The sequence below is a fragment of the Triticum aestivum genome, chromosome 4B, assembly GCF_018294505.1.
Source record: "Triticum aestivum cultivar Chinese Spring chromosome 4B, IWGSC CS RefSeq v2.1, whole genome shotgun sequence".
In the NCBI taxonomy this organism is placed as follows: Eukaryota; Viridiplantae; Streptophyta; class Magnoliopsida; order Poales; family Poaceae; genus Triticum; species Triticum aestivum.
Genome location: NC_057804.1, coordinates 269,820,474 through 269,829,439, shown reverse-complemented (window position 1 = coordinate 269,829,439; position 8,966 = coordinate 269,820,474). Strand labels below are relative to the sequence as shown.

General features: G+C 44.0%; 1 long non-coding RNA gene across 6 annotated transcripts; it reads left to right on the top strand.

The window, feature by feature from the left end:
• The first annotated feature begins 5,186 nt into the window (after positions 1–5,186).
• LOC123091965 (uncharacterized) lies at positions 5,187–8,466 on the top strand. Of its 6 annotated transcripts, XR_006443951.1 has the most exons (5): positions 5,188–5,789; positions 5,912–5,990; positions 6,103–6,346; positions 6,504–6,660; positions 7,161–8,466. It is a non-coding gene; the product is annotated as an uncharacterized lncRNA (long non-coding RNA). The 6 variants fall into 6 exon arrangements; XR_006443952.1 differs by having other exon boundaries at positions 5,187–5,789; positions 6,103–6,660; XR_006443954.1 differs by having other exon boundaries at positions 5,187–5,789; positions 6,103–7,640; positions 7,987–8,466.
• Positions 8,467–8,966: the final 500 nt, after the last annotated feature.

Sequence of the window (8,966 nt, the reverse complement as noted above, 5' to 3'; positions counted from 1 at the left end):
TGGAAACCTTCTGATATGCCAGGTGTACCGAGGGAACTCGATGAGCACACTCTTAATGTGGATCCCAAGTTTAAACCGATCATATAGTTTCTTCGTTGGTTCAATGAGGAAAGGCGCAAGGCGATTGGTGAAGAGGTGGCCAGGCTCTTGGCAGCAGGGTTCATCGTTGGAGTTTTTCATCCTGAATGGTTGGTTAACCCGGTGCTAGTTCTTAAGAAAAATGGCACTTGACGTATGTGTGTGGATTATACATACCTTAAGAAGGCCTGTCCGGCTGATCCCTTTGCTCTCCCTCGTATTGATCAGATTATTGATGCAACGGCGGGTCGTGAGCGTTTAAGTTTTTTGGATGCTTACTCTGGTTATCATCAGATCAAAATGGCAGTTAAGGACCAGGAGAAGATAGCCTTCATTACTACCTTTGGAGCCTTCTCCTATGTGTCTATGCCTTTTGGGCTCAAGAGTGCTTAGGCGACTTACCAGCAATGTGTCCAGAATTGCCTTCATGGCCAGATTGGGTGTAATGTTCATGCTTATGTGCATGATATTGTTGTGAAATCCAGAAAGATGGAGACATTGATTGAAGATCTGAAGGAAACCTTTGACAACCTCTGGGTCTACAAGATGATGCTTAACCTGGCCAAGTGTGTTTTTGGTGTGCCAGCAGGCAAGTTATTGGGTCTGTTAGTATCTGAGAGAGGCATCGAAGCTAACCCGGAAAAGATTAAGGCTATCATCTCTTTGGCTAAACCGGCGTGTACCAATGATGTCCAGCGTCTGGCACGTCGTATTGCGGCCCTGAGCCAGTTTATAAGTCACCTGGGAGAGAAAGCCACCCCTCTATATCAGATGATGAAAAAGACATATGATTTTGTCTGGAGTGATGCTCCTAATGAGGCATTCGAGGCACTTAAGAGGCAACTGGCTGAGCCGCCGGTTCCTGCAGCTCCTATTGAGAAGGAGCCTTTGCGGTTATATGTGGCTGCAAACAACCGGGCGGTTAGTGTGGCTATTGTGGTTGAAAGGAAGGAGTCAGGCAAGGAAAATCCGGTTCAAAGGCTGGTTTATTATGTCGGTGAGGTACTCATTGAGTCTAAGCAGAGATACCCACATTGCTAGAAGTTGGTTTATGGTGTGTTCATGGCTAGTCGTAAATTAAAGCAGTATTTCCTTGGTCATCCCATAATTGTGGTTAGCTCTACCCCTTTGGGAGATATTATTCAAAACAGGGAGGCCACAGGTCGGGTAGCCAAGTGGGCCATTGAGCTTGGTCCCCATGGTCTGAAGTATGTGCCTCGGACAACCATTAAATCTCAAGCACTAGTGGATTTCATCAATGATTGGACAAAGTTAAAGATGCCTGAGGATAAGCCAGATCATACATATTGGACTATTCATTTTGATGGATCCAGGTAGTTGGAAGGCTCGGTGGCTGGAGTTATATTGACTTCCCCATGAGGTGATAAATTTTGTTATGTCTTAAGGTTGATGTTCCCTTGTACTAACAATGCAGCTGAGTATGAAGCCTTACTCCATGGTCTTCGTATGGCTAAAGATATGAATTTAAGCCGGGTAAGATGTTTTGGCGACTCAAATCTGGTGGCTCAGCAAGTGTCAGGGACCTGGGATTCCAAGGATCCACTCATGGCGGCTTATCGTCGAGAGGTGGATGCTATTGCTGGTCACTTCAAGGGATATCAGGTGGAGCATGTTGATCAAAGGGAAAATGAAGCAGCCGATGCATTAAGCCGGCTAGGATCTCAGCGTAAGCCGGTCCCCCCTAATAGTTTCCTCGATGTTTTGCATAACCCATCGAAATTGCCTACGGGGGAAGACTTGGTAGTTCCTGACCCGGAGGCACAATTGTTGGCAGCTCTTCGTGCTATCCCTGATTGGACTGTTCCATATTTGGCTTACATGACCCGGGTGAGTTACCTGAAGATAAATCTCTGGCCAGGCAGATAACCCGGCAGTCTAAATCAATGACTATTATCCAAGGTGAGCTTCATAGATGCAGTATTACGGGGGTGTTTCAACGATGTGTTTCTCCAAAGGAGGGCTGCACAATTCTAAGGTAGATTCATGAAGGAGATTGTGGTCATCATGCCGGCTCTAAATCTCTCGTTGCTAAAGACTTTCGTCATGGGTTTTATTTGCTGATGGCTCATGCTGATGCAGAGGATCCGGTCAGTAAATGTGATGGTTGTCAGAAATTTTCAAGAAGTGCTCATGTGCCAGCTCAAGAGTTGAGGATGATTCCAATTACTTGGTCGTTTGCCGTCTGGGGGCTGGATATGGTCGGGCCTTTCAAAAGATCCAAGGATAAAATGACCCACCTCTTGGTGGCAGTTGACAAGTTTACAAAATGGGTTGAGGCTGAGCCGGTCAGCAAATGTGATGTAGCTACAACGGTTCAATTCATTAAAAAGGTGACCTTTCGTTTTGGGTACTCTCATAGTATCCTCACTGATAATGGTACTAATCTGTCTAAGGTAGCAATGAAAGAATTATGTGAACAAGATCATATCCGGCTTGAGTGTCATCAGTGCCTTACCCCTAGTCTAATGGCCAAGCTGAGCGAGCAAATCAGGAAATCTTGAGAGGTATCAAGCCCCAACTTATGGTTCCTTTGCAGAGGACACTGGGTTGTTGGGTAGAAGAGTTGCCATCAATACTTTGGAGTATTAACACCACCCCCAGTAGATCTATGGGTTACACACCTTTCTTCATGGTTTATGGAGCTAAGGCGGTTCTCCCCAGTGACATACGTCACGATTCACCCTGTGTGGCGGCTTATGTTGAAGATGACAATGAGAAGGCATGTCAGGATGCTATTGACCTGTTAGATGAGAAGCGTCACCTTGCGGTGGCTCATTCGGCGATTAACCAGCAAGATCTGCGGCGTTATCACAGCCGCCGGGTTAAAACTAGAACCTTTCAAGAAGGCGATTTGGTGCTCCGACTCATCCAGGATCAAACTGACATGCACAAGTTATCCCCCCCCTTGGGAAGGACCCTTTGTGGTCAGCAAGAATTTGAACAACGGGTCATACTATCATATCGATGTTCAAGACCATAAGGACTCACACACGTCGGAGGAGGAGACCCACCGGCCGTGGAATATTGCTCATCTTCGGCCTTATTACACATGAGCCACCGGCTCTTGTGATGTACATACATTATCGGTGTATATATTATCATAAATATAATAAAGCTGACATACCTGATAATTCAGGTCCTCTGTCATTTCATTTCTAAGAATATGAGTCTTTAGTGTCACTTCATATAATCATTTGGGGGCTTCCTCTTCAAACGTAGGTGTATTCACCAAAGAGAACATAGCATTACTACCCTCTTGATCCAGCTTATGTGCCTTATTACAAATCACTTGTGGGCTTTCTGCCCAAATTAAAGGATTGCCAAAGAGAACTTGTTGCACTGCACAGTTCAAACATAGGCATCCTGCCTTGAGGCTCATTATATATCATTTGGGGGCTTCCTATTCAAACATAGGTGTATTCACCAAACAAAACATAGCATTACTACCCTCTTGATCCGGTTTATACGGCGTGATTGAAGGACACTTGGAGTCTTCCGGTTTATCAACCTGAAGTAAAACTTGGGGCTCACTAGCATAGCTATGACCCTTTAGGCTTGGACGCCTAGGTGTATTCACCAAAAAATCCGGGTTAGCTTGCCTTTGTAAGTCTGCCACTCTACGCAAGTAATCCTGGAATGACCAACCGAACTCTTGACAGTTATTCTTACAAAGACACTGAACTTGTCAATGTTTAAACGGTGATTGGTCATGTGAGGCCTGACTTACAAGGTTTTTAATTAAAGCTTAACTCAGCGGCTGTGAGGCCAATGAAGGAACTCGGGTTTCAGGCTTGGTGGCCTATGAAAGCCTCGTTTTCTAGTTTTTCTTTTGTTTGACCATTTTGTTGAAGTTTTTGCTTCTGGTTGCATATCAATACATGGTTGAAAAACCAAATAGGGCCACGTTGTCCGATGGTGCATGTATCCAGAGTTTTATTAACCTAGCCTGGTAGTGGACTTTAAGACGCCAGGAGACAATCATCATATGCTTGAGCTTTCCGCTCAAGTTTCGGGATACTACCCCTTGCTGCACGCGGTGTTATAAACCGGTAGTGTACATATATGGAACAAGACATTATATTTCTATGGGCTAGTGCCTTTACACATGACTTATGGTAAGTCGACAGGAGGAACAAATATCAAAGGTATGATATTTATTTTATTACACAAGCTTTTTTATAAACCGGCCCTGATATGGGCTGATTAGTCCTCAGTGGTTTTATATATATATGGGTGTTATGACCCGCCCTGGGGTAAACCGCCAGGGCACTTGATGTCTATTTCTACAGGAAAAACGACAAGTCTTGGCATAATTGATCATATCGACAAAGCATAAGGGACGAATTTCCCAATGATGGATCAATAGTGTTATGCAAAGCAAAACATGCACGATGGCACGGCAGATCAGTGTTCAACTAGCCTATTACATGGCTCAGCAAGCCCAAGTGGATAAATTGTTTTTCAAAGTTCCAGGAAAATGCAATTCAAGAACCGCCCAACTGATCATTTATCTTGGCCCTGGCGGTTTGAATCTTCCGGGTCATCCTGCGCCGGTTCTTCTTCTTCCTCCACCGTCTGGAAGTTAGGCGATGACCAATCGATACCAGTCAAAACTTGAAATTCATCATCGTCATTAATAAGGTCAGACAGATCAATGTCCGAGGCGAAGGTATGCTTACGGATTGGAGGAATAAGATCTGCAACTTTATAAGCCGGCGTGGGCATCTTTTGATTTTCTGCGGTATAAGCCGCCTAGTATTTGGACAGATCCATTTCTTCAGCAAGTAGACTCGCCAGAGGACGCAAAACTTTTACACAGGCAGCAAAGTCTTTCTTGTCAAAAGCAGACCCATTTAAAACAAAACAGAAGCTAGCCGACCCTCCACCAGGGAGCTCCCCCGATTTCCTTCACTATGGGTTGTTGGATCTGATCTTTTTCTCTCTTGTGCCGTTCGATCTTCATCTTTTAGTAAATTTCGTTTTCACCATGCAGTTCTTTTCTCATTCAATGACTGGTGGGCTCGTCTCAGCTTTGTATTGGCTGGGTCAACCGTCCTAGGTGCGCGAGGTTATGACCAATCCACAACTCGCGCGCCGCATCCAATCCTGGCCCAATCCCACGCTCAGCCCCTTTCCCTTCCAATCTCCAATCGCCACACCCTCTCTCCTGCCGCACGAACCCTAGCAAACGCCAGCCGCCGCCCTCACTCCTCCCAACCGCCTCCATGCTCTCTTCCTCCTCCTCCTCCACCCTCCCGCATCTCATCCATCTCGCCGGATCCAAGGCGTGGGAGCACGGAGGCGAGCTTCTACGGCGGCGGCGGGAGACTGAAGGCAAAGGGAGACCCCATGGATCCGTGTCCAGCCCTCTTCATCTCGGTTCCCATGGATCTGAGGCTTGCGGGCACGGAGGCGTACAGCCCCGGCGGCGGCGGCAACTGCAGGCAAGGGGCAATGGTGGCGCCGCTCGATCTGATCTGCAGGAGAGGGAGAAGATGAGAGGGAGAGAGAGATGGAAGAAGAGGAGGAAGAAAGGCAGAGGAAGAGAAGAGGGAAGTGCGGCGTCGGCCGGGCGAGGGTCACTGGCGCGGTTTGTGGTCGCAAAAACGGCATCGAAGTCCACCACTATGAGCTGCTCGAACCGTATGCACCCGATGGCTTCCTTTCCCCTTCTGGTGGACCCTCCCTGTGTGAGCTCCTTCCTCCAATCTCTTGTGTTTCTTCTCTTCCTGTTCCTCCCCGTCCGTGCCTTAATCCAAAAGTATCAATTTCTTGATGCTTCATACATGTGTGCAATTCCTTAATTATCCAGTTTATGCAACTTTGAGAATGAAGACAATGACGGGGAGGAGGGCCTGCCTTTTCCTCGGAGAGGAGGTCAACCGTTGGAGGTGATGAACCCTAACCGAACTTCTTACCGAGGCTTGATTTGTGTGTGTTACTCCTTAATCTCTGTGTGAAGTTCAGATTTCTAATCACCATCTTGGTGCTTGCTGGTTTCAGGTTTTTTGAGGGAATGAAGCAAAACAGCAGGAAGGAAATAGAGTGGGTAGTGTGTCATCATCCACACAGTCTGCCTTCCATTGGCATGTGCACAACAGGGACCATGCATTGGAACATCGAATTCAACCAGCTTACAAGTTGAAGAGAAGGTTACGTATGCTCTTTGTGAGCAGTACTGAGTAATCTAATGATCTGCTCCATGCAATCTAAGAAAAATAAATGTGCAAGCCATTTCTGATAGAAGGTCTGGGTATCAACTATTTTTGTTTGTGTCTACAAGCTTTTGACTTTCTTGCCCAGTCTATTGTTTATTTGCAATATTAGATACTCTTGCCATTTCTTGTGAATATTTTTTCGTTTGACGTACTCTCAATATACATCATATTAACTCTATATTGCAGAATTTTTGAACAATCAGTACTTCACCGCGGTAATCTACAGGAAGGCAAGGATAACTATATTAAACATTTCACGAGATCCTTCCAATTATTGGCACAAACTCCTTTTCAAGATATTACGAGTGTGGTTTACTACCGGAGATTATCAGATGGAAAGAACGTATATCCTTCATCTTTATTTAGATGTTTAATTAGATGCACAAGCGTACATGATTCTGTGCCATATCCCTTTTCTATCCAGCTGCTGCATTCTTTTCTTTCGTATGTGTTGTCATGGTCATTAGTTTAGATTGTGTTAATATTTATGATATGGCCCAGAGTTGTGTTCTGTTTTTGCTCATGCTTGCTGCTTGCATGATTGAACATCTGGTGTTTTGTCTGATCAACCATTTGTGTGCAGTAGTATTCATTTTATCCTTGATCATGTGCGTGTGTACATCTATTGAAGTAGTTTTAATTGATATAAAAAGTTTTCATTTATTGCAGCAATTTGACTTTAACTAGCCATAGTCTACAAGGAACATTAGGAGTAGACTATAACTTTCCATCTGGAAAGTGTTTTCTATGCAAAATTGGTTAGCATTATCTCTAGATACAACGATTACTATTCAATAGATAATTTACATGTTGCCGCAAACTGATGTTTCTTCAACTGTACAGACTGATGGTGATGATATATACTTATATGCCCATTATCGAGTGATATATAGCTATTGTTCTCTACCAATGGTATGTTTGCAACTGCAACCCATATTCCAATGACGGCCACAACCGAGACAACATGCATCTGCGGGGAGAATCACCACGACGGACTGCATCTGCCCAGACGATTGTTGCAACGGCCACGACAAAGTGCATCTCTCAATTCCGGGATCAGCATGCTGGATGAATCCTCCTTGCCTGTTAAGTTGCAACGGTGCAACCAAACACCATGGAGGCTTAGGGACGGTGAATCTGCATCGACAGTGATGGATGGAAATTGCTCGCCCTCCTTCCTCCATAAACCACGGGGACCTTGTATAGTTGTATTAGCCTCCCCATCTATCCGTCAGGAAGCCCTGACTTTCCCTGCTATTGCTGTCGAAAATGCTACCCTTGCAGAACATGACCTGAACTTAAGTATGGCACATGGAGCTTCAGGTAACAAATCTGAAAGAACCAGAATTAATGTATGACATGTCTTTTGTCACAACGCCTCTCTCTTATTTTTTATGACCTGCTACATGTTCAATGGAGTGTACCAACTACCAAGTGCTAGAAGCATCATTATAGATTAATTATGTACCAGATCACTTTGCTTCAGCCTTTTCGGAGCATTTTTCTATATTACATACATGTTCGTGCAACACTGCCAAATACATATAGCCGGGAAATGCAGATGAACGGGGTTGGTTTTAATACACTCATAAAGAAAGCAAGTGTTCCTCTGTTTTCAAGTAAATTATTTTTCACTGACCATAATCATATTCAGTTCTGTTACTTGTAGATGAAGGTGCTTACTGATTCACTCTTTATGCAACACTCATCTTTTATACCTGAATGTGAAGATAATATATTTGAAGCCTCAAATGGGGATGGCATTTGAAGGACTGAAGGCTGCAGAGTAGTTCTACAAGTCTTATGCACACCACTCTAGTTTTAGAGTTTGTATTGGACAACAAAAGAAGTTAGAAAATGAGGTCATACACAATAAAAGTTACTGTACATGTTTGGTAATGATACCTACGAGATACTATCATGGGTCGAGCACCAGTCATTGCCTTGTGTCACCAGATAAGCTTCATTTAATCAAATCAAATTGTTGAAGTAGTGAGAGGGCAAAGAACACATTGTACACATGCAGCAAAGCAAGCAGAGCTCATTAATACAATTTTATTAGTTTTACGGAATTTTGAATTCTATGTAATGGATGAGAGGTTGTGTTTATTCTCCAACTATTTGTCCTATTTCTATCACATTTGATGCATCTGTAATTTCTTCAGAGTGGTCTGTAGATGCTGCTAATTCCAGTTGTTTATGAAGGTTGGGAGTTTCTTCTTGTTTACGAATGAGAATTTGGATGCACAGGCACCAGGTTTCGAAGGAGCAGGTAGCTTCTAATTCATGAATTCTTTGGGCTGCTAGCTACTGTTAGCATGTATCAGGTGAATAAGCCTTGAAGATAAATCAGACTAGCAACATTGAAGTTATGTTACATCATGTAATATACGAGGAACACTTCAATTGCCAATAGGAACAAAGTAAAAATGAATTGGATGTTTTTTCTGCCATTTCCATTCACATCAGCTTATATTCATTTCTTTCAGTAATCCAATAATCACCGATGATAGGCCTCCACATTCTAAACTCTGAAACTGTGTACACACTCAACTGTATTAATCCTCAGTGAGGAAGTCAATATGCAATTATCACATATTTACATCAAAAAAGAACGAGGAAAATTCAGAGACATGGTCGATGTTGCTC